Here is a 26,370-nt window from a genome sequence, read left to right on the forward strand (position 1 = left end):
ATTGCTGAAGTCCATGGGCGACGGTAACCACTCACCATCAGGTGGGCCGTATGCTCGTCGTCTGCCTACAAGGAAAATAACAAAAAAAAAAACTATGAGAAAAGAGTAAAATAATGTATCTATACGCTGTCCAATCTTAGTAGATTAATGTAGTAAACAGCAATGGCTGACGAGTAACCAAAGACAATGTATAGTGATGGGAAATCATAGAATAACCAGACGATTCGATTGCATAAGAAACAAAAATCATATTATATCATCCACTGTAAAAATCGTATACGGTATAATGATATCGAAATAACGAAATCGTGTTGTCTATATCTCGCAATAGATATGAAAAAATCGATTCGTATTTATATGAATTCAGAAAATATGGTTTCTCAAAATATATTGTTTGTGAATCAGATATCTGCAATATATGGTTTTGATTTGATACGCGGCAAAAGCTTTATTACCCACTCCTAATAACATGTATGATGTTCAAATACTCAAAATAATGAGAAAACCGATTTTACGCATTCGATAAATTAATATTTGGGGGCTATTTATTCTTAAATATCGATATTTTGAAACGTATTTAATTATAATAATATCTATGGATAAAAGTAAAAATGTTCGCTAAATAATAAAATTACTACAAAAATAATGATATGAGCTTTTTCTTGTATGTAATATTATTTAATTTATATTTAAAAAGTTGAATACATTCACACATAGTACATTTAAACTTCATTTACTTAGCGTTATTACGGTGTGGCATTGCCTATACCAAACCTTTATAATATAGAAGTTTTAAAACACTTCCAAAAACACAGTAAAAAGGTTTTATAATATTCTAGCTGACCCGGCAGACTTCGTAGTGCCTCAAATGCCTCAATCGATAAATAAAAGACACATCAAGGGGACACAGCAAAATTGTTTGTTTTTATATAATTCCGAGCTTTTTTATATTTTCTCACCTTTTAAACCTTCCCTGGACTTCTACGAATAATTCAAGACCAAAATTAGCCAAATCGGTACAGCCGTTCTCGAGTTTTAGCGAGACTAACGAACGGCAATTAATTTATATATATATATAGATAGATGCTAGTTAGAAATTTGAACTTGTCATGAAAAGTACAATTCTTTAATTTTCTAGAATGATCCATTCACCTACGGTGCATCCCTGTGATTCATAAAGACGATAGATTTACGAAATGCCAAATTGCCATGTCGCTGTTTAGTCTGTGGCCTCAATTTTAAGGAATTTAGTTAAATATTGTGTTTAAATGGTTAATTTAAAACAATTTCAGCATTAATATGTACTTTAGGTGTTTCTTAAGTTTAAGACATATAAACACGATTGAGTGTGTTTGAGTGCAAAAATCGTGATATTGTTAAAGAAAATTATATATTATTGATATTGAAAAGTGATGTTTGTTAACCACATTGATCCAATAGGGTTGGACAAAGTTTAATTGTGTTGTGCACTACCAAAACGTTTTAATAAAAGACCAAACGATTCCACTACCCGTCTAAACGTTAAACAAACCGTTTTTTTTCTCGCACAATAGCCGTCTCATAATAATTATTTGTGCTACACGTTACCACTGGAAGCGACCTGAAAAGGACGACGTGTATTGTACAAAGGCGTCCGAGGCAGAAATTGTATTTTATACAATCGCTTTATGTCAACCACGAACGCCGGTTCTGTACCTATGTCTGTTCTTTGTCGCGTCACCTACACAAGCGGTTGTACGTACGGTTTGTTTCGTCTCCTTTCATTGAACAAGAGAAATTCACTTCAATTGTGCCGACATTAGAATTAGAAGTGTAGTGTTCTTTATTACGAAAGGGGTTTTCGGTTTGTTTAACAGAAACCGACCGAAGTTTGCTAAGCTAGCCGTAAATGGGTAAGGGTTGCTCGGGAAATCGGCGTAATAATACGAGACATAAGTTCAGATCGATCTTTTTATTACTTACCTCCACTTTATATATTCACTAGCGACCCGCCCTCGCTTCGCTTCGGAAACTGTAATTTATTGTTGATTTCTCCACTATTTAATGGATGTTATTATACATATAAACCTTCCTCTTCAATCATTCTACCTATTAAAAAAAACCGCATCAAAATCAGATGCGTAGTTTTAAAGATTTAAGCATACATAGGGACAGACAGATATAGGGACAGAGAAAGCCACTTTGTTTTATACTATGTAGTGATTTACTTTAATACGTAATACCATAACGCATAGTGTGGAGAGCAGCAAATAATTGTTATTTTTAAGCACGCATCCATTGCAAGTACATCAAACCCACTGACTTTCTCACGGGATCTTCTGTGGGTCGCAATTCCGATCCGATGGTAGATTTTGCGGAGCACTGCTCTTGCTAGAGCTAGTATTAGCAAGTTCTCTCAGATTGAGTCCGTGAGCTCACCCACCTGTCCGAGCGTATATGGAAAGCCTCTTAGGCTACCAGCGAAGAAGTACACGTACCTACATCAAGAACTCGCGATCGAACGAAAACCCAGAAAGTCACTAACCCGCAGCTCAGGTCATTTTCGAAATTACAATGCATTGCGTGCTGAGTTGTAAGCTCTAATAATTTTCATCACGATTTCAATAGTTTTAAGTTAGGGATTGCTTATGCTTAAATTTGGAAATGTTAATGGAAATGTCACAAAAGAAAATCTTCAATATCTTCAAACTTCAATGGTTTTAGTCGTATTCTGAGGACATTCGTGCTGTGGGGAATCTTAATCGTTCCGTAATTTATTTAGTGGTAAGGCAAAAGCAATTGAAGATTCGATTCCGCGTGTCAAAGTAGGTCCCAAATAATCTCATTACCGTAGACGTTCAGGTTACCATTCGCTCCAATGACAGTGAGCCTATTTAGTTGTATATGAACATTCGCGAATGAACGATGTGCATTAGTTAGCGCCCCTAACTGTCGTGCCGAGGGTCGTGGGTTCGATTCCCACATCGGACAAACATTCGTGTGACAAACAGGTCTATTTGCTCTTTGTCTGGGTGATTATTATCTATACATGTATATATTTGAACATATATAACTATGTTTATCAGCCTCTGGTAACCATGACAAAGGGAATCGGGACAGTATGACCGTGTGTGATTTGTTCCCGGTAAAAAAAAAAGAGGTGTGGTATCGTGGGACACCGGATAGGAACGAAGTTCCTTATTATAAAGATATTCATTTCAAGTTCTATTCGAGGTATAATGAAAATAAAACTGGAGGTTTCGCAACAATCTATTACTCAAAAATATTTTCACCTTCTACGTAAATGAATTCGCGGGTAAAATTTAGCGTAATCCCAATGTAACTATACAACGCGGACGAAGTCGCAGCCAAAACCTAGTATACATATATTTCTGTTTGCATAAACAACCTACAATTTAACTAATCCGAATGAAGAAATAAAATTTTACCAGCTAAGGCGAAACGGGTTGTGATTACTCAAAGAGGCAGAATCCTATCATTTCGAATTTCAATCTTTTTTTCAATTTGTCTTAACGCTAACGGGATTCCTTTCGATTCGTCAGTTGTCGTATTTAATATTAACAAGTAAAAGCAACAAGAGAACTCTTTCGTTAATTGGGATCGCATGTCGTGTCTTTGTTGTATGCCGAGAACAGGGGAAAAGATAATCTTCTGAGTTCTAGTGTTTTCGAACGACAACTTCGCATATGTATGGTATTACTGAATTATGTACAACTAGTTCGTTGGATCAAGTTATTTCAGAATACGAATTGTGTTTTAAATTCGTTTCGTTTTGTTTGAAAAAGTAATTTACTTGATCTTTGGATTTGAGGTGAACGGAAAAGTGCAAAATATCGGAATAACACATATCTATATACATAAAAATGAATTGCTGTTCGTTAGTCTCGCTAAAACTCGAGAACGACTGGACCGATTGGGCTAATTTTGGTCTTGAATTATTTGTGGAAGTCCAGAGAAGGTTTAAAAGGTAGATAAATATGAAAATGCTCGGAATTACTTAAATAAAAATAACAATTTTGTTTTCCCTTTGATTTGTCTCCCGTCGGACGGATTCCTTTTGTTTGTTTTAAGTTTATTTTATACAAAATTTTGGGTATTTTATTTATCGACTGAGGTACTACAAAGTCAGCCGGGTCAGCTAGTAAAGAATAAAATTCGTTTCTCAAGAACAAAAGGTTATCCTGTAGATTTCTATTGGCACTTGGGAAATGCGTTATCCCCTAAATAACGTGCACTTACATACCGATAAATCGTGGATTGTTCACATCCGTCGATACAACCCATCCATTCTCCAGCCAGAGATCATATAAACAAGCTATAAAATAAGTTTTGTATTCTCCATAAAACATTTTATGGCATTCTTGTAAACGTTTTTGAAAGTTCAGCGAAATTATTAGGTGAAGCGATGAAAACTGCGCTTATGAAAGTTATTTTTAAAACTAAAAAACATTCAAATGATCCAAATATTAATCGTCTGTATTGTGAGAAGCTTGCGAAACCACATCTTGTTTTAAAAGAAAAAGATCTCAATATCAATCATTAGAAAGAACGTGTCCTTCTAGTAAATCATAACTCAACTGAATATTAAGGTCGATTGCTCGACGTTGATCTTTTAATTATTTATCCTTCTTGTACATGATCCTGGAAATATAATTATCTAAACATGAAGTTATAGCTCGTATAAAAGAGATAACGCTTGATCTTATACATTGAAAATTACAATAAACATTACATTTAACTTATTAAATAAACCTAATTCACTTACAACTATTTTTTTATATTTTATAACTTACAACTAATTCAACTAGCTAATTTACAAATCTGTTATTAAAATGTATACAACTAATAAATTTGACATAAATGTGTATGTCAAATTTACTCAAAATATTGATGAAAAATCAGTCTACATCGTCACCGACATCAAAGTGTCCATATCAGCTGATATTAAGCCTGTCTTGTTAGCTAATATTTAAAGTAGAGCTTACAGTTTCAAAACTGATTTGCATTGTAATAGTTTAAAGTTTAAAAGCGGAACTTGAGAGACATAAGTGATTTTATAGCCGTCGGAGAATCTTAATACTATATTACTTGATAACAGCCTCTCCAACTATTTGCCTAGTAATTTAAGTACATAATAATATAGTCTATAGATGTAGTGAACTCTTAAAATGTCGGTTGAACGTTCCTCTCTCTCTCTGAGGAATATTACAACCGGTCTAATGAAACGGAGATTTCACTTACCTCACTGTAGTAGGCCACGTTATGATATAATTTACCTACCTAACACCAAAGCACCACTTAACACCAGGTGAGCCGTGGGCTCGTCCACCCACCTAAGCAATAAAACAAATATAAAAAAGAGCAATTATCTCGCCTCATCAAAATGCCTGCAGATGATTTAATACCAGTACATTACGGAATTGACTATAAGTAAATATGTATAGGGATATAGTTATTCATTTTACTTTTCTCGGCCACTTTTTCCTGCCTATGCTGATAGCCTTGAGAGGCTATTTACAGTTTCACCTTTACATGTAGGTGAGCTCACGAGGCTCAAACCGGAAGTGTTGCTAACACTGGCCCTAGCAAGAACAGTGCTTCGCAGAAACTACCACCGAATCGGAAACGCGACCCACTGAGAAGATCCGTCGAGAAACTCAGTGGGCTGTGTCTATGGGTTAATTCGCTCGTCGAGCCCTTCGTCGCTAGCGACGGGTTCGACGAGGACGGTGACCGGTGCTTGTCGTACCGAAAAGCACCGTTAATGGATCGGGAACACGGCACACGGACTCGTACTGCAGTACTTTGACTGTAGAAAGAAGAGACAGACGACCGTATCACAAACTTGTGTTCATTTAAGCAATATATAAATCTACAGTGGTTTTTACGGATGTTCCGTTATAACTACTGAACCATGCATCCGATTGACTTGAAACTTGGTATCCATTTAGAAAATACATGTACTTAATGGATAGGCTAATATTTATATCAGTGTTGGACTCCCTAATAATAATGACAGTAAATAATAATGTTAATTTTAAATGCCCAGCGAAGCGGGCGAGTACGGCTATTTCTTATAAAATTCCACAGAGATTTTTTTTATTTACTTAACTAACCCTCTTAAACTTTCCGTCAACTTAGATTCCGCTTCCCCGTACCTCATTAATGTTAAAATATAACATTTTTCCTCATTTAGTATTTCATTATAGTATTCCTCCATTCGAAGTACATGGATCTTGAACTCACTGAATTACTGGAAAATAGACGTAACATTTTGCCTTTTCGTATTTTCCACAGTCGTAAAGTTTCGTTTGTATTTTTGGCACGAGAACATCGGAACTCATTATAACTTCACCGAAATGTAAACGGGGACTTGTACTATGTTTTCCTAATATTCGAGATTCTGACAAAACCTTTACTTTTCTACCTAAATCATATAAAAAAATATGAAATAAAAGAAGTGTTGTTATAAGCACTGCGTTTTCTGGAAATCAAATTTTAATACTCAAGTACTTTTAGAAATTGTTGTTTCACGAGATACACCAAATTGATTGATTGATTTTAAAGGTTTAGCTTTATACAGTTCCTAATCTAATGGACGTTTCTGCACAAGTACTTAATAATAGTAAAAGCAGTTGTAACAAATACAAGTGGTATACTAATGGTAGGACCTCTTATGAGACCGAACGGCTAGGTACCACCGCCCTGTCTATTTCTGCCGTGAAAGCAGTAATGCGTTTCAGTTTGAAGGGTGGGATAGGCGTTGTAACTATACTGAAGCCTTATATCTCAAGGTGGGTGGCGGCATCTACGTTGTAGATGTCTATGAACTTGAGTAGTAACAAGTAGTAATAACAAATACGCGCTCATGAGGGTACTTTTCAATTTTGATGAGATTAAAATCGCTAAAAACTTAATCGAAATCCAGTTTAAAAATGAATATCAATACTGTGATCAGAATATACTAGCAGTAGTCTCAAAAATATTTATAAAGATAAATCGTGTTTAGTAAAGAGATCTAAATTTAAACAGGAAATATGCCAATACGTGCCGTGTCTAGTAAAATATGGACGTGACGAATTCTCATCCGCGAATCAGGACACAAACATATACCGAATATCAAATATCCTGCTCAAACGCGGAATATTTAGATACTATTGATATATCGAAGCTGGGTTACATATTGAAAAGGGTAGCGAAAGGGATACGAATTTCTTTGGATAAATAGTTGGTTTTTTGTAACATGATGGATAGATGTGAGTTACATGTGAATGGACAGTTTTGGTTAAAAGTTATCGTGACATTTCTATTTATTTATTGCTCTAAGTAATAGAAACGTATTCGGTATCCGAGATCAGGGATCTTTATATCTCCATAACACAGGAGAAAATTGTGGCTAAGAGCCGTTGAATACGGACACTTGTATTTATTACCTATTCTATTTAATAAAAGAAAATCCTGCCAGGGTTTACTGTAAAAATATTTTTAGAATTAACAATGTTTTCTCACTTAACTAATGAAAAAAAATGTTTTAACCACTTCCCAACCCCTTCATTAAATTTAGTGTTTTGACTATAACGCGTATGCTTATTAACTAATCACAAAGTCAAACAGAAACATTTAAAAAAAACATCGTATATTTACAGCCAGATCAAAGCTACACAACTAAGATCATGTTACACTGACAGGTTTAAAACATGGCTTGGCTTCTGACTACTAATTTAAATGATATATTACTTACATTCTTTGAAAATTACGTCACGTCAGTAAAATTTAAGTTAGCTAATTATGGTTTTAAATATTAATAGTTCTAGAGTAATTTTTTTTTTGACATTTACTGTTCTCGATAGGCGTAAAAACTTGTTTAAAGAAGTCGAATAAAGGCTATCCTACTCCTCAAACTAGAGCACATTACTTGATTTGTGGTAGGACGGACATTGTCAAGGAGGCCACAAACACCAGCGTCCTGGGCGCCATTAAGCAGGCCGAATGCAGGCAACATTGGAAGAAGCTAGTGCAAAAACTGGACCAAGCTGGTCACGAGGAAGCGACAAAGAAGAAGAAGAAGAAAAGATGATCCTTCCTACTCGTGTAAGCTCACAATACGTTATACCACCAGTTATAGATTTTGATAAATAAATAATATTTGAAATACTATTAACTTAAGAATTCAAAATATATCATGATAATTGTACCTTTGGATGAACTCCATGATGTTAACATATCTAGGATTTCAGATTATAGAAGACATACCTACAATATATTTTCATTAAAAGAGTAAATAATTCAAGAGAAAAAGTCCACTCTGAATTTTCTTTCCAGCTTGGGACTTCAAAACATTTTCGCTAATGACATTCTTAATAATATTATGTACATACATTCGGTAGTTCTCGTCCTCTCCGAGGAACGTTCCCGACGTAAATGTAATTCAATTCTAAGAGAAAAATTACTTAAACATTTTCATGTAAAATACCTAATTTTGTCACAGCCGCTCCGCGCGGACGTACTCATTATGTTAAAACATTCTTATGTTTATTTCACACGTTAATACTAACGCAATAACTTGAAGATTACTCCGGGACGGGGGCTTCGGCGTCTGTGAAACGACCGTGATTATTCACTGCGAAATGTGTTTCTTTTTCTCAATTTTTCTTTTAAAAGATTCGCGGTTACGTAATCGCATTTGTTTATTCTCGACTCGAGGAACAAACAAAAAGTGTTTAGACAAAACGTGTTTTAAAATAAATTAAGAAGCTTACAAAATAATCTAAAAATAATAAAAAATAATTTTCGGCAAGAGGCTCGAGGGATTGGCTCACGGGAGCGTCCAATGAGAGGTCACATTTCGTCGTCTACTACGCTTTAATTAGAAGTTTGTGAGTAATGTGTGTGTGTATTGTGAGCTATTTATCCCATACGGGAAAAGTGATGCCATTTCCTCGTTGTTCAAATAGGAGTCAACTTTTCAAAAATCCGTTACTATGGGCTATATTTAGCTTTAGAGCTCGTGTATTTCCTTATCAGCTCATCGCCAAAAAGCCGGGTTGGGTAGGGGTTTCGCAGCCCTCAATTTAGGTTTGGTAACCACCATACAGCGGATTAGTAGTAGCTTAAGAAGTCTTAAGTCGCATAGCTACATAATGATTAATAGACCTGTAGCATACATAAGCGACCTGGCTAATTACTGCCACCTTTTCTTTTACTTCTGTATTGGGCGGCGAAGCTTAAGCACAAGTTTCAAGGATTCCGGAACCCATACACATCACAATGCCAACCATCTTGATTTTGAAATGCGTTTATTGTATACTAGCGACCCGCCCTCGTTTCGCTTCGGGAACTGTAATTTGTTATTGATCTATTAAGTATTGATCTGGATCTGGTCTTGACAGTAACACAATAAAAAAAGAACCTAACAAACAAAAAATTTAATCTTTCCTCTTCTTATATTCATGGTTCATTATTTTGACGATAATAGCTTACAAATAAAAGATAGATATGACATCACAGAGTTTTTTGTAGGCTTATTTAAGATAACATTTCCATTTTACATAATAAACGAATAACTCCAACGGTTTTTGCGGCACACGCCAAAAAAGCACGCAAATGGCAGATTTTTTTACTACTTACTTATCGTTATATTTTGGGTAATTTACACTATATCTTTATATATTATAGTCTATGCGTTATTCTGATCTGTAAGTTATACTATTGTAAAGTTTCATAAAAATCCATTAAGCAGTTTTTGCGTGAAAGAGTAACAAACATACCTCCATACTTTCTTACAAACTTTTGCGTTTATAACATTAGTAGGATTAGCTGTCGCACCCATCAAGCTGGAACGCACGATTTCTTTAAGGCAGACTTATAATAAGGGGCTCTAGCAATGAGGTTAGGGCGTCTGAATATTCTGATATAATGGTAGAGAACGCTGCTGCCCACTCTACCCTGAATCCCTTAGTTGCCTTACACGACACCTATGAGAAACTACCAAATAGCCACTAATCATTAAAAACATACAGTCACAACTTAAGGAAAAAGTGAAGATATTCTAATTCATATTATCCACTTATCTAATATCCGAGTATCGTCTCATTAAGACAAACAATAAAACTAAAAGCATATTATGATTTACGGCACTCTAGCGACCAAAACCGCTCGACGCTAAGGCTAAAACTAAAATTTGGGCTATTAATATATATTACTTAATATTTACAATCCCTTTGGGGTATTAATTTACCGTTATTTCCCTTTAGTGTATAAAGGCTTTATTGTAGCGAAATCATGGCGGCTTAACGTGTCTACATCAATTTAAATTATTTATTATTGTTGTCTTTAATTGGGTCGGGATTTCCTTATAATAAGAGTAAGTTAATTAACAAAAGCAATGAATTATTTCAGATTAGGAAGCGAATTTAGTGAGGTTTGTTGGAGTAGTGTTTCCCGGTTTTGACTTAAAGCTTTAAGGATTACATTTCAAATTTGAGGCAGAAAAAATAATGGTCCATCACAATAGTTATTGTCATTTAAATAAAATGCTACTTTAATAAATAGAATCTGCACAATGGCTACCTCTAACGTTCAATGAAATTACTCGTATCTATTCTATGTTGATGTGACTACTGAAACTGGTCAGAAAGTTCCCTGAAATACCAACAAATGTTGAACAAAATCTCTCATTCGGATAAACGACGCGCGAACGCGCATAGCAAACAAACAAACTTATAGAAAATTATTTATTTATATGAGAAGATCAGATTAGGAGTTCCCACCGATATTTTTTGATTCAGTTCTCTTGATACACTTGAAGTTAACCGTGTGGAATCTAGTGAGTAGTGATTCCAGTTCCTAATTCCGAATCTAGTTCGAGTACGCATATTTATAAAAAAATATTACTCATAACACCCGTAAAAATCCTAGTTCACGACCTAGGATTAAATACGTTATAAAGCCACGACGACATTATATGATTGGGTTTTGAAGATTCAAAATCCAATCATATAATATACGATAATCCCAGAATGATCTGATAAGATCCCCTGATTCGAGGATGACAATTTAAAAAAATCTTGCATAAATAAGGTTCCACCAAACATTTTCCTTTGGATAGGATTATTTAAGTAGGGATTATAAAACAAAACTCCGTAAACTTTTTATACTGACGATCTGTCACACAGTGGTTATTATTTGTGAATATATAGTTATAATTTTAATCTAACGGAGCCCTCTTAGAACTCAACAAGAATTGCTTATTCATTCTCGCAAGCTACAATACCAGACATCCAGTTTGTATGGACTACCTTTCAATATGGAAGGTGATTGGCCTGATGACCTAAAGCTGTTATAGTCGAGCGAGGAGCCAACGATAGCGAGATTTAAATTCATTCTGAAAAGCTCTCCTGAGTTAGGTCAACCAGTCAATATCGGTGTCTATTAGCTTTAAATCAAAGATAATGGTAACTAAATCATCTGCAACTAGTAGAGCTTTAATTATAAATATTTACGTAACGGATTTTGGTAGCTTAACTAAGAAACAAGAAAAGGCAGGCAATCCTTTCTATCTACATTTTTTTAAAACAAAATACAATCTGGTCTGGTCTAAATTTCTTGATCGTATTCTTAGGTCTACGTATTGGTTAAATGATTGGACGTTTTGTAGGAACTCGCTGTAAAGGTGCACACAGGACCTCTTATAAAATAACTCTGTACTTTATATATTGGAGCCGTTAGCAAAGTAACCCTAAGTCAAATTTATTTAATTTTAAATTTAACCTAAGTATTTAACTTTCTTAGATTGCAGAATCACTTCTTTGTTCTCAACGTGATGCTAAAACTAGATTTTTAATTTCGTATCTTCCAAGGATTTCTTTAGGAGCATGCTACAATTAGCATTCTCCTGCAAAATGAAAACCCATTCAATATTGACAACAAGGACACACACGAAGATGTCATAGGACAAAACACTATAAAATGAGTTAAAATATACTAAAATGTCTTTATTATTATAACTCTTATTTGTTACCACAAATACAAACAGGCATTACTATGTCTACTTCCTAATTCAATTACATCAGAGCCCAGCTACATCTTAGAATCCACCGCTAAACCAATAAAAGCAGTCAGTCAACAAGCTCGAATTCCAATTTTACTAAAAGAAATAGATGGAATAAAAACTTCTAGTGGTATTAGAAATCAGGAAGCAGTTTTTTTTAAATATTAATACACTTAAATTCCGAATTATTGAACCGATAATGCTATCTTATAAGTGCTGTTTTCATCCACATGATCTTGCAGAAATTATTGTATGAGAAGAAATTGCAAAAAAATATGTCTATTAGTACTGTAACAGAGACTTTGATGGCAGGTTGACAAACCTACGAAGTAAAACATTCAATAATACAAAACTATTAAATACACTTCAAGACACTGTTGTCTTCTGTTGAACACATTGACGTTTACGCAAGTAAAAAAACTATTACAAACACTACGTCTGCAATTAACGAAAATACTGAAAGTAATCCATTAAACAAAAAAATATAATGACACCGGAAAATAGAACTAGGCTATGAATAGTAAAACTCATATTTCAAATATAAGGTAAATTATAGGTTGGAGCTACTGCTCAATAATTTAAGAGTTGATTGGAATAGAAAATTAACGTGGAAAACGTTTCTAGCGTATTTATACTGTGATTTATTGAGAACCTACTAAAATAAAATACCTTATTGTTTTTGTTTAGCCTCGAGGTAGATAGTTACTATCCACAAAGTAGTAAAACTATCCAACCGCAAGTGATCTATCAGTGTATTTATAGATGTATTCTTATTTATGTGTGTATAAGTATCTGAAAATAAGTTTTCATAAATTGAACCGTAAGCCCATTTAACCAACTAGAACAATTACAATAATTCATTACACATATGTAGATACTGTAAAACCAGTAATATATTAAAACAAAAGAAAATATCTTAAATATAATACGTGAAGCGAAAACTTTGTATCCCTTTTTACGAAAATTGCGCGGACGGAGGAGTATGATATTTTCCACACTTATAGAGAATATAGAGAAGAAGTGCACAATGCTAATATATTTTTTAAATAATGCATAAAAGATACATTAAATAAATAAATAAAACATTACACACACTACATACCATGTATTTGACGCACACACGCATGCATACTATTTATTGTCAAACTTTTGTTCTTTACGTCTGTTGTCAAATTGAGAATAGATTAAATATTGTTTGTCTTTATTAATATTTTTTATAGTGTAGCCTTGGCGAAATTTGTGATTATAGAAGTATAAAATACAATCATAATAGTGTACAAACTTACAATTCCAATTAATTATAGTCGAATTTCGACTACTGCGGGACCTCTAGTATCTTAAATTACATATAATTTGAAAGCATTTACGCTTAGGGTTCCGTCAAGTATAAAATATTTCACACTAGAAGACGCGACCATCCACGTTTTATGTTCAGGTAAGTGTGGCGACAGGATAATAGCTGACCTATTTATGCTGCAGTATAAAATATAGCCTCCACAACATGTACAGAGTTTCGTACCTAAGAAGAGATGTAGATTATATACAATTTAACAAACAAAACTTACTGTGGGTAATGCGTAATGTAACATTTCCAATTTTGAAAATTATTGGATATTAAATATATGAATTTTATCAAAAATGCTGTTCTGGCTTCTAACAACTTCACGTCATAAAATTTATCATAGTGAAGGGTAATTTATAAATGGTAGATTTTTTACTAAACTCTCATTACTGCATGCTGAACTGTCGTGGATTACAAATAATATCGATGATTGTAGATAAAATCAAACTAGAAAGTTATAAGTATAAGATTATTGCTAATCTAGTATGTCGCTGTAAAGTCCCATCATCAAAGATGGGACGACTATATATATATATATTGCCTATTATTGCGCAGTCAGTCAAAATTATAGAAGGTAATGAAATTTGACATAAAATCAGTCCAACTTCAAGTCAGTTAGTCAAACTTGGTTCAGATATGAAAAATATTATTTCAAAAATAAGTATTAATAAATAGTGATATATTTTTTCTTGTAATTATATTATTTTTTATTTTTCAAACATACAAATAAAAATAAACAAAAAATACAAACTTATTGTTATGTGATAAAATAAAAGATCTTCAAAAGTTGTCATCCATGGCCATGATTGAATTTACTCTAGATTTATATAGTGCATTCGCGTCAATGTAGTTTAAACATATCAAATACTTATATAGCTTGGTTAGGTACTTGAAATGGAGCGTAACGAACCATTCGACCATTCTTGATCTCGGTACCGGATTCCATCAAATCAACGGCACGGACAAAGTTTTATATTTATGGGTTAACTTAAACTTTTGTCACTAGGGCCATGAAGTAAAATTTATGAGTTTCCATAATCTTTTAGAAAGTCTACATTAGGAGTAAATTTGTATGTAGTACATACGAGCTATCTATTTTATACTTAGATGATACTTGTCCTCAATTAATAACTTCTCTGAGTCACGTATAATTCATCGAATAGGTTATATTATTCTCACAATAAGTTGAATAAACTCACATCCTGAGGGAGGGTTTTGATATTTTATCATTTTGCCATATAAAAAAACTGCTTACTGTAGAAGAGTCATTAGAGATACATAATTATGAGCCTATAAACAGATGCTTGGCTGTGTTGTGTAGACCTTAAATAGCACCTTCACGTCGTATCGTTAGCGGTCACTGGAGCCGACGACAACGTAAATGGTATTACCGACCCCAAGACATAAATTCGAAGTCTGGATTATATTGTACATATAATGGCTATCCTAGCTTTCAAACGTGTGACTACTTCGTGGAGGATAATGGTACCTAATTGCGCAGGCTTACAATATGCTCTACCAAACAGCCATTACAAATAATTAGTAATACCAGTAAATGGATTGCAATGATCGACACCATCGACGCACTGTATGTTACTCGGCAATACTAAACAGTTGACGCCTTCAGCTCTAGCACTAGGAGCAGATTTAGGGACCCCGGTAGCCGGTGCAACCTAACCCATGCATCAGCTCGCTGAGTTTCTCGCCGGATATTCTCAGTGGGTCGCAATTTCGGTCCGTTGTAGATTCATTCGTGAAGCAGCTGCTCTTGAGTTGTTAAGTCTCCTTCGGAGGCGCTCGGGCAACTGTTAGCAAATCCCACTCCTCTTGGGTGAGCCTTTGCTCGCCCACCTGTCCTGGTGAAACTGGAAAGGCCTCCGGGCCACCCGTAATCGTTAAATCCTAAAAAAAAAACTAAACAGTTACTACGCAATCAATAACTGGAACTGCCTAGAAAGTATTTACTGAGATGACTACTCAGCGTTTAAGAGTTTTGGGCCATTAATTTTCTTATGGTTCTTTGATAAATTGGAACAAAACGAAAATGTGATTAGCAAATAATTTGAGGAAAGTTCATACATTAGATAGCTGTAGCCCCCCTTACATGGCTGATGACTCTATAATAATATGTTAATTCTTTAGCATAAAATTTGACTACCTTCGAAACAAATAAATAAAACAATAATCATTTATTAATTATTTATGTAATCGGGTGTTTATACTATCAAAAGTTTTATACCAAGTGATGAAAACAAGCCAGAGAAATTATTATCGATAAAATCATGAGATATTTAGTAACCTTTGTTAATTGACTATTAAAAAAAATCTGCTGTGGGCTCGCGAATCGTAAAAAACACAACCATTGCAAGTGTGCTTTTTATAAAAAATATAATTACACAAAAATAGCCTGTGAATTTAAAGCTGATTTTTAAATTCACGATTTTCAGTAGCAAGTCCTCATTTAAACATTTTGCACCACCAGAGCGACGCTCGGCTATGCTATATGCTATCAAATTTTCCCCTCGAAGAGCCTTCAAGGACTTAGCCAACAGAGGCAATTTCCTTAAGCTGAATTTCATGAGCAATATACCTATTTCAAGTATAACGTGTTGTCTCAGCTGACTGCTGAATCTGTTAGCTCATTCTTTTTTAGAGAAATGTACGAGTAAAAGATTTGACAATATTTTGGATAGGTTGTAAAGATTCTGTTAGTAAAGTTTTTTATACCCGTTATTTTGAGACCACTTACTATGTATGACATTTCCATGATTTGTTGAAAGAAATCTTAATTAATTAGTTTGAAACAAATAATGCTACAAGTGATTGTCTAGCTTCTATTACTAATTAAATATTATCTATTTCATCTATAGTATCATTCTGTACTTGAATGGAATTTGTCACAGTACACATCATTGTGGTTCCTTAATTCTTAGAAGTACGACTCGCAGCCTTCACCTTCCAAATTGAATTGAAAATTTACGTCGTGATCGCGTGCATTTGTCTCCGTAGTTACATTTTTATGTGCTTATGAATTTTTACGATGTATGTCATAGTACGTTTTGTGTTTACGCTACGTAACGCAAGTATTATACAAATCGATGGTTTTTATTCATTCTTTTGAGCAAAGGAATGTGTTGTGCTATCCAACAAATATATTGTGGGTGCATACTAATTCTATGAATGTTTGTTTGTTCCTGTAACAGTATCTTGACGACAATATACTGTGCAGCAATTATTCAGAAGCGGAAATATCTGACCCTAGTATTCTCAGGTAGCTGCTTCTATTTGCCTGTGATATATTCCTCTCAGCGTTGTCCGGTCTAAATGCATACTTTATTCGCTAATCCACTAATTCTTATCAAAAAAAAGTACAGCACATGGAAAAATGTTTTTGTGGCGATTGTAAAACTCTTCCACGATTTTGATACGATAAATATTATGAAGTAAAGAAATGAATAAATGTAGTATCATTTCAAGAGTAGTATTGACATTATTGATGAAGAAGAATTAATTTCTGAATGTATCCAAGTTACCATCCTTATTATGGCATTTTAAGTAATAGCCTCAAATTACTTACACATTAAAGTGTCGAACGAAAGTCATGGATGGATATGAGTATATCAGATTCCATAGCCTCTTTAGCAAATAGCAAACAGTCGACCAGCCCTATCAACATATACCTGATTACGTCATATGCAGCACCCCGGTACGTTCCTCTCGACATACCTGTATATCATTTTTTTGATAGGGTTAGGTAATTTTGGAACGAAGTTCCTTATCGCGCGTTGTGAAAGGGGGCTAGACGGAAAAATTGTTACGAAAAGTTGTCACGACACTTTTTAGATCCGTCATTCTGACCAATCAACGCGTAGGCGCTTATCGCGTGACATTGCTCGTATCCGATTGGTCCGCGTAATGAGTACAGTTTCTCGAGATAGCGTTTCAACAATAGTAATTTAGTTCATAGTATTGTTTTTTTTCTTCTTCATAATGCCGTAATTTATTATTATAACTTAAAAAAAAATTACAATTCCTTCACTAATTAATCAAAAGGAACTTCGTTCCATTCGGGTGTCCCTTGACACCTCTGAAGTTTTTTTTCTTTAGACCTGATTTAATCACTACAATTTACACGTGCATCAAAAACCACCGATTTTTTGTAGATATAAAAGATAGCGAAAGTACATAAAGCATATATATTTTTTTTTTTTGGTCAGGAGGAAATCGCCGGACTTCCGCCCTCCAGATAGAGGGCGGAGCATGTCAGAGTCGAACTGACTAAAACCTCCTGTCGCTCAACAACCAACGTCCAAACCTCGCATGAGACAGAACTCATGAAGAGGCAAAGGGGGGAAAGTGAAGCGTTTAGTGCGGAGCACATCTCTCCCATCACCCTCCCCCTCGGGACGCCGGACCGGCGGTCGTCGGCGCCACGACCACCAGCCCTCTCGGTCGGCAGGCTATCCGAAGCCCGCCTAGATGGCGCCGGTTAGAGTGAGCTATCCTACGGAATACCCCGCTGGACCAGAACCAGCGTGGGTCGAGGATAGCCGGCCTTCCATCACCCGGATGCTCTTGCGTAAAACGCGTGCAGAGCAGCTTGCACGTCGTCTTCTTAGGCCCCCCTCGCCGGTCCCCAGACCGACATGTGAGGGGGGACCCGAAACACTTAGAGGGCCAGGGCTTGGGCGAGATCCGCCTCCCTGGCCCCCGCTCGACGGCGGCGGGATTGTGCGTCTCTCACGCGCCCCGCCGCCTCCTTCTGCGAGATGGTGCACTCGCAGAAGTCGAGCATCGCCTTCCACGACTCGTCGTCGCCGAGCATCGATGCCACAACACTCGGCAACGACAAGTCGTTTCCTACTTTTGCGACGAGGACACGGCGCCACCCCTCCCATGCGGGGCAGGCGACGAGCGTATGCTCTGCCGTGTCCAAGTCGCAATCACAATGGTGGCACTCTGCCGTCGGCTCGGCTCTGATCCGGTGCAGGAACTCACCGAAGCAACCATGCCCAGTGAGCACCTGCGTGAGCCGGAAAGTGAGGCGTCCTCTGTCACGATTCACCCAATCCACAAGGACCGGGCGAATCGCCTCGACGGTCCTACGACCGGCCGAAGGATCAGCCAGCCGCCTGGACCATGACTCCAGCACGGACCGCCGAGATTGGGCCCTCCGCGCTCTGACCACACTGTGGCTGGGACGCGCCACGCCCCGGGCGCGAAGGTCAGCCCGCCACTGATAGTCAGCGGCGAGCGCCTCCGCTTCCAGAGCCCAAGGCGGCGTCCCAGCCAGTACACACGCCGCCTCAAAGGAGATGGTGCGATAACCACGGATGACCCTGACCGCGATGGTGCGTTGCGGCCGTTGCAGCAGCTTCGCCACCCCCGCGGCCAGGGACTGGCCCCACACAGGCGCCCCGTATAGGGCCATTGATCGCACCACCCCCGTATAGAGACGGCGCGTCACCTGGTCAGGCCCCCCTACGTTGGGCAGAAGCCGGCTTAACGCGCCGGCCACCCCCAACAAACGAGGGACCAGGTGCTGAAAGTGAGCACGGAAGGTCCAACGACTGTCCAGAATGAGGCCGAGGTACTTCAACTGCACCCCGACCCCAATCCGGACGCCTCCAACCACGATATGGGCATCGACAGGTGGCACTCTCCGGGGCCTGTGGAACCACATGGCCTCGGATTTACTGAGTGCCACGTCGAGGCCCAATCTCCTGATTTTGCCGACGACATGCGCCACCCCAGCGGTAGCAAGACGGGCAGACTCAGCAAAACTCCCCCCCCGGGCCACGACCAATGTGTCGTCTGCGTAACAGATTACGCTTAGGCCCGGGAGGAGGGCACCCCTCAGTACCCAGTCATACCCGATATTCCACAAAAGGGGGCCGAGCACCGACCCCTGTGGAACACCGCGCACGACCGGGAACCGGTGCACGATCCCACCGTGTCCGGTACACGTGACCGATCTGTCTTCCAAGTAGGAACCCACCAGCCGGCGAAGGTAGGGGGGCACTCCGTGCCGTTCCAGCGCCCCCCCTATCACGGACCAGGGCAGGGTGTTAAACGCATTGGCGATGTCGAGAGACACCGCCAAAGCCACCCCACCCCTGGAGACGGCCTCCTCCGAGAGGGCCCGCACGCGAAGGATCGCGTCTACCGTTGAGCGGCCCTCTCGGAAGCCATACTGCTCCGCCGACAGATCGGGTCCCACCCTGACCAGATGCTGGATGATGCGGGCCGCCAGAATGCGTTCCAGCAGCTTGCCCACCTCATCCAGCAACACGATGGGACGGTACCCGGCGGCAGTATCCGCCGGGCGCCCCTCCTTTCTCAACAGCACGAGTCTGCCCGTCCTCCACGATGAAGGAAACCGTCCCGACTCGAGGCAGGAGTTGTAAAGCCTCAAGAGTCGGTCCCCTAGGGCACCAAGAGCCAAGGCCCAAACCCGGCCATGCACGCCGTCCGGGCCGGGTGCAGTGTCTTTCGCGCACATTTTGCGCACGGCCACACGGAGCTCCGCCCCCGTTATGCGGGGCACCTCAGCAGGGACTTCGCCGTCGTATTCCGGCGGCGCGTCCATAGCGGGAGCGAAAAATCCCTCCCGCTCCTGCGGGAACAGCGCCGAGACGATGTCCCGCAGCTGCTGAGGCTGGAGACGCTCCGTGATCGGGGGGGCCCATGGGCGCATTTTATTGCGCACCATATGATAGGGCCGCCCCCACGGATCCTCATCCAGCGTCTCCAAGAGACCCTCCATGTGTTGGTTCTTGGCTCTTCTGATGGCCAGCTGCAATGCCCTCTGCGCGACGCGAAATGCGCCGTGCAGCCGGGCCTCTGCCGCCGCGAACGCAACCGGATCGTTGCGCCGCGGCAGGCGGCGGCGGCGATGCCTGGCGCACTCGCGCCTCGCCCGAACGCACTCCACGCGGAGTTGCGCAATTTCGGGCGACCACCAGTACGCCTGGCGATTAGGGAGTCTAGGGCCGATCCGGGGCATCGACGCATCACAGATGCGACGCATCGTTTCCCGGAACCACCCCGCCTCTCCCTCGACCTCGACCGGGTGTGGACGCATGGGCGCCCACGCCGCCACCGTAGAGGCTTCCATCAGGAGCGCCTTATTCAGGCGCTTCAGCATAAAGCATAACTATATATAATTTAATCTATTAAGTTTGAACATCGTTATTTAATTATTTAACTCCTATAACCTTACTAATACCGGTCGTTTTCTAGCTCTAGACCACCGGAGCCATTTAAATATAATAAAGCACTTAACAAAATTCAATGTTCCTTAGCAACGTTTCGCAAAAGCAAACGGCCCGCCGCTATATTCAGCATTTCAAATGATCATCGTGAATCATAAATTTTATTTATCTGATGTAAATTAGTGAACGTTCTACGTAGATTCACGGGCAATGGGGTGAAAAATGCCATCTCAGATTATGGGCCCAACATCCTTCATTAAGCTATTCGTGGTGAAATATCTTGTGTTTTCCTTATTGGCGTAAACAGGGCGGGTCAGTTTGAACACAGGAAACATTAGATTTAGGACAGATGATATCAACTTACACGGTGATCGAGTAAATCGAAGGGTCTCCGCCATAATCAGACTATTGATTAATATTGAACTTCGTAATCAATGTAAAAAGTGAATGTAATAAATCGGACAGATTGAAGAGGAATTTTGCTGTTACCTTTTTTTTACAATCGCCGTACAGGCAGACGAGCATACGGGCCACCTGATGGTGAGTGGCTACCGTCACTCATGGACGCCAACAATGGCAGGGGCAGAGCCAAACCGCTGCCTACCGTCCTTTTGAAGTATTTAACGCAATTAAACCGGCGAAAAAAATACATAAATACCCATTTTCGTTACAATATACTTCAAAGGATTTAACCGGATGGCGTAGTCAAGAGGGACTTTCGGGTCACGGTTCACCGAAGCTCACCCGAGAATGTAACCGAACGACATCTTTTTACCGTATTATAATGCGCTTATTTGTTCCGGACACCTTAAACGTTACCTTTATGGTTAATATGTTATCCACTTTGTTCGAACAAAGGCGATTTAGGCTTTAGGAATTAACATTTAATAAATTGGAAGGTTTTTGATCAAGGGGACAAGACATAAATGCCGTTTGTAAATCATTCGATATTTGTTTATTGTTGCTATTGCCAATTAATGTTCCTCTAGTATCAATATTTTTTGCTTTCTGAAGAATTTAGGCCACAATGTCACTAGTGCAGGGATATCAGAAATTTGGAACGCCTTGTGGTGACCGGTAAAATCGAGGGAAAAAGGCCTAGGGGTAGAAGGTCACCCACTCTAACCGGCGCCATCTAGGCGGGCTTCGGACAGTCTGCCGACCGAGAGGGCTGGTGGTCGTGGCGCCGACGACCCCCAGTCCGGCGTTCCGAGGGGGAGGGTGATGGGAGAGATGTGCTCCGCACTAAACGCTTCACTTTCCCCCCTTTGCCTTGTCATGAGTTCTGTCTCATGCGAGGTTTGGACGTTGGTTGTTGAGCGACAGGAGGTTTTAGTCAGTTCGACTCTGACATACCCCGCCCAGTATCCCCAGAATGGTTGGGCCAAATATCGGAAGAACTGAAAATACCTGTCAGCGACTCATTCCACCAAGCTACAAAACGGGATCGATGGAAACAGCTGGTTGACGGAATCGGACGGAGTCACGATCCTCAGCAGTGAGGGATCGATCGAAGAGAGAGTCATTAGTCCAACGGTTGCCTATCGCAAAGCAGCAATTCTCTTACTTACGTGTTCAGAAAAGCAAGCATATATACCAACATTCTCTGTGCTTTTACTGAAATGGATGTATCTGTGCTGGTTTGAAGGGGACAGATTTTTTATAGTGTAGAAGCGTGAAAGAGCTTTCGGTCACACGTCAACACGTATTTCATTAGTAAAAATTGTTACCTACCTGTGGGAATTGAACATCGCCGCAATCTCATCGTTCTTTTTCTTTCCTTGCATATTCTCTGATAGCCCAAAAGCCTATTTCAGATACTCACGAACTGGTAGGTGAGCTTACGTGCTTGACTTGAAATCATTTGCTAACACTAGCCCAAGCAATGCTTCACTTATCCGAATCACGAGCCACTGAGAAGATCCGGCGAGAAACTCACTGGGCTGTGTCTGTGGGTTAAATTGTGCGTTGAAGGGTGATCGTTGGAATGCCTAAAAGCACCGAGAGTGGATCGGGAAGATCCGGAATGACGCGTTTAGAGCGACGCCGACTGTATGTTGTCCGGTCCTTTGGATAGGGTATGATATCGCATCGCTCAGTACGAGTAAAATTGTCTTATCCTTTTTAAGACGGCCGGTGCATTCGTGTTGAGCGATGCACCGGTGTTCGAATCTCAGGGGGGTACCAATTTTTCTAATGAAATACGTACTCAAAAAATGTTCACGATTGACTTCCACGGTGAAGGAATAGCATTGTGTAATAAAAATGAAACCCGCAAAATTATAACTTGCGTAATTACTGGTGGTAGGACCTCTTGTGAGACCGCACGGGTGGCTACCTATTTCTGCCGTGAAGCAGTAATGCGTTTCGGTTTGAAGGGTAGGGCAGCCGTTGTAACTGTAATTGAGACCTTGAGAACTTATATCTCAATGTGGGTGCCGCATTTACGTTGTGGATGTCTATGGGCTCCAGTAACCACTTAACACCAGGTGGGCTGTGAGCTCGTCCACCCATCTAAGCAATAAAAAAAACCTTTAGGCCACGATGCCAAAAGCTGCTATAGAAATTAAGACTTCAACACTAACTCGTTCTATACGTAATAGTTAACGTTTCACGAATGCGCATGAATCTGGGTAATCTAATAAAGTGCTTGAATTCGAAAATCTGTTTTAACTTCACAACAATTCGTATGGCATTAAGTATGAATAATTTGACGAAACATCTCAAAACTTTACTGCGCTCGCAACGCTTAGTCCTTTATACTTTTTAAAATGTTATATACTTCACGGCTACGAAGCGACCAGCAAAAGAAGAGCCATTTCAACCAAAACGATGACTGCGCATAATATCTCTTCGTATTTAGTCGGTTCGCGTTCACAGAGTGCCGAGTCACGTCGCATTACAAAACCGCAGTGTTGCAACATTTAAAAAATGTTTAAATATTTGTAACGCATTTACTACCTACTGTTTATTTTTTCCTTTTTTATGGCCCATCTAGGAAGAGGGGTTCATGTTTTATCTACTATTTACGGAGCTCTTAACACTTTTAGTATGAGCTTACTTTCACATATTTAGCAGAAATAGCCAAAGGATTTTTTTTTTTAAAAAGTACTTGGCGAGGAAGAGGAGGCAAGCAGTGGTGTACAAACGAAATGAATATTTTATTATTGTTTCTAAATTATATCTGAAATAACGGCCGTGACAATATACAGGTACACAGGTGTTGTGCGTAATTTTGTTGCGAGAAAAGTGTCGATGCGGTTGCAGTAGTGCTCGTTGACCGATTTCCTTTTTTTTTGGTAGTTTTGTGCGCAGACAGTACTTTAAAAAAAACTAACAAAAAAAAAGATACACAAATTCACAGAAAAATAATTTTAAATGGTAAATGTAATATGCTAATGTTATTAACGTATTAAAAAAGTTATACAGCCGCGCGTTAGACACGTCCGTACAAATCAATACACAATACCTATAATCAGACTGCGCAATAGTCGGTATTTTGATGCTCCATAATTTATAGACATTAATACAGAGTCGATCTATCGACCGTTATCGTTCAAAGGATTAAATAGGTACCATAACGAGAATCCCACCGCGCTCAAGTCGTCCCATACCCAAGACCCATACACGTCCCAAGCCCACTGAGTTTCTCGCCGAATCTTCTCAGTGGGTCGCGTTTCCAATCCGGTGGTAGATTCTGCGAAGCACTGCTCTTGCTAGGGCTGGTGTTAGTAACGTAGTTAAAGCCTCGTAAGCTCACCTACGCGTTCGGTTACACTGACATAGCCTCTCAAGGCTACCAGCTTAGGTAGGAAAAAAGAAAAAAAGTATTTCGAAGTTTCGATCTCGTATGCTTGAAACTGACGGGGGACTATTTCGCGGCAAAAATAAGTAGGATGATAATACGTAGAATTCTACGCGATTACCACCACCGTTTATCCTAAGATCATGTTCTTAACTACATCAAAATTATTCTACCATTTTAGAGAAAAATCAAATTACTACAGAAATAAGAAGAGCGGTAATACAAGCCCGTAAGGATCTTAACACCGACCAATAATTTCTAACGTGGTCAACGAGACGAATAAATTAATCAAATAAAAGCGAAATTAACCCTCGCGAATCTCTCGGAAATAGCTGTAGGTATTTACGACATTTCCTCTGAATTGCTAAATGCATTCTTTCCCCAAAAAAAATACGCCTCGAATGTGTTTAGACTTGGAACATTAATATTTTTTTTATTCTTAAAATTTGTAAGTTCTACTTTAAAATAGAGACTCAGAACTCATATTTCCAGATAGGTGACGGCATTTATATGGCGGTGAGCTCGTGTATCAAATAAGCAATACAAAAGAAACCAGCACATCTGCCCAATTTTTCTGGCCAAATATTTGTTTTTACCTTAATGATTATCCTAAGCGGTATTAGAATGTCAGTTTTCCCTAGATAACTATTTCATTCCCTCTAGTTCTAAAGAATGCTCTGTGTGCGCATTTAGCCCGATTGTCGGCATCTTCTTTACCGCAAATCTTCATCAAGCTTAACATGAACGGTCACCTTTCCATCTTTCTCGGAGAGAGACAATTCTAGATCGATCTCGATACGGTTTAGTCCTGGACATAAGCCATGCGAACTTTTACACACACACACCAACAACAATACCAACAACCAACAACAATACACACAAAACATTCAAGCTTAAAATTAACAAGTATAAAATTATATTATATATATAATGTAGGATAAATTGGATATTATATTTTCCTCTCTACAAATGATCTCTTTAGACAACATAGGATAAGATAACAAACAATACAATAACAAACCCAAAGACCCTTACAATATTACAACGACTTCCTTAAACAATATAATGATAGGAAAAACAACTTGATATTAGAAAATAATTTTGTAAGTGCATTAATATTTCTATTTCTCGGAAAGGATATCGTAATTAATACTGAAATACGAAGAAAGATAAGGATTATTGGACGGAGTGGTATTACAGTAGGGTCGGGTGGAAATTTCGAATACAATGTTTGCAATCGATACGACCAATAGCATCCGTGCTTGATGTTTTTTGAACTGTAATCTGTGATAAAAAATCTTTAGTACCTTTTGTTATTGAGTAAGTTTTGATTAAATAACTATATTATATTTACAGCTTGATTAATTGTGCGGCGGCTAAAATATAGGTCAATTAAAGTATATCTGCTGTGCCAGTTAATTTTTTTAGTAATGTAATACTCCCATTTATGAACAATATACCTTTTTTTTTTTTTCATGCCAAATCAATCGTGTCGAAAATAGTTAACTGATTAAAAATTAAACTCAGTATTACAAAAATCAAAGACACTTTTTATTTTATTATTAACAGTGGTATATCAGAGGAAGTGTGAAAGTTGCCGCGGTAATTAAGGAATTAAAGAGCGGACGGTTAGCGTGGTATGGATATGTGATGCGTAGAGAGAAGATGCATGTGACTAGGAGATGTATGGAAATGGTAGTGCAAGGTAAGGAGCAAGGTGCAAGGGGGAAGAGATCGACTGAAAAAGACATGGATGGAGTGTGTGAATGAGGATATGAGAGAGAGAGAGAGAGAGAGAGAGAGGAGGGAGTGTTGAGCTGACGGCTGATAGAAGAGAAAAATTAGCTGTGCTGATAAGGTGAGGAAAAAGAAGAAGATAATGTTCAATAGTATTAGCTGTCTATCATGATCACCCTTTAATGTTTGTAAAGTGAAACTGCAATGAAAAATCTCATTAAGT

General features: G+C 38.7%; 2 protein-coding genes across 3 annotated transcripts in view; both read right to left on the bottom strand.

Annotated features, from left to right (window-relative positions):
• LOC134199939 (uncharacterized protein K02A2.6-like) overlaps positions 1-26,370 on the bottom strand; it is a 933,609-nt gene that overhangs the window by 372,826 nt on the left and 534,413 nt on the right. The gene's annotated exons all lie outside the window — the stretch shown is intronic.
• The window catches only part of LOC101743788 (tyrosine-protein phosphatase Lar-like), a 99,416-nt gene that overhangs the window by 52,267 nt on the left and 20,779 nt on the right, over positions 1-26,370 (bottom strand). The gene's annotated exons all lie outside the window — the stretch shown is intronic.

The sequence above is a fragment of the Bombyx mori genome, chromosome 13, assembly GCF_030269925.1.
Source record: "Bombyx mori chromosome 13, ASM3026992v2".
Taxonomy (NCBI): Eukaryota; Metazoa; Arthropoda; class Insecta; order Lepidoptera; family Bombycidae; genus Bombyx; species Bombyx mori.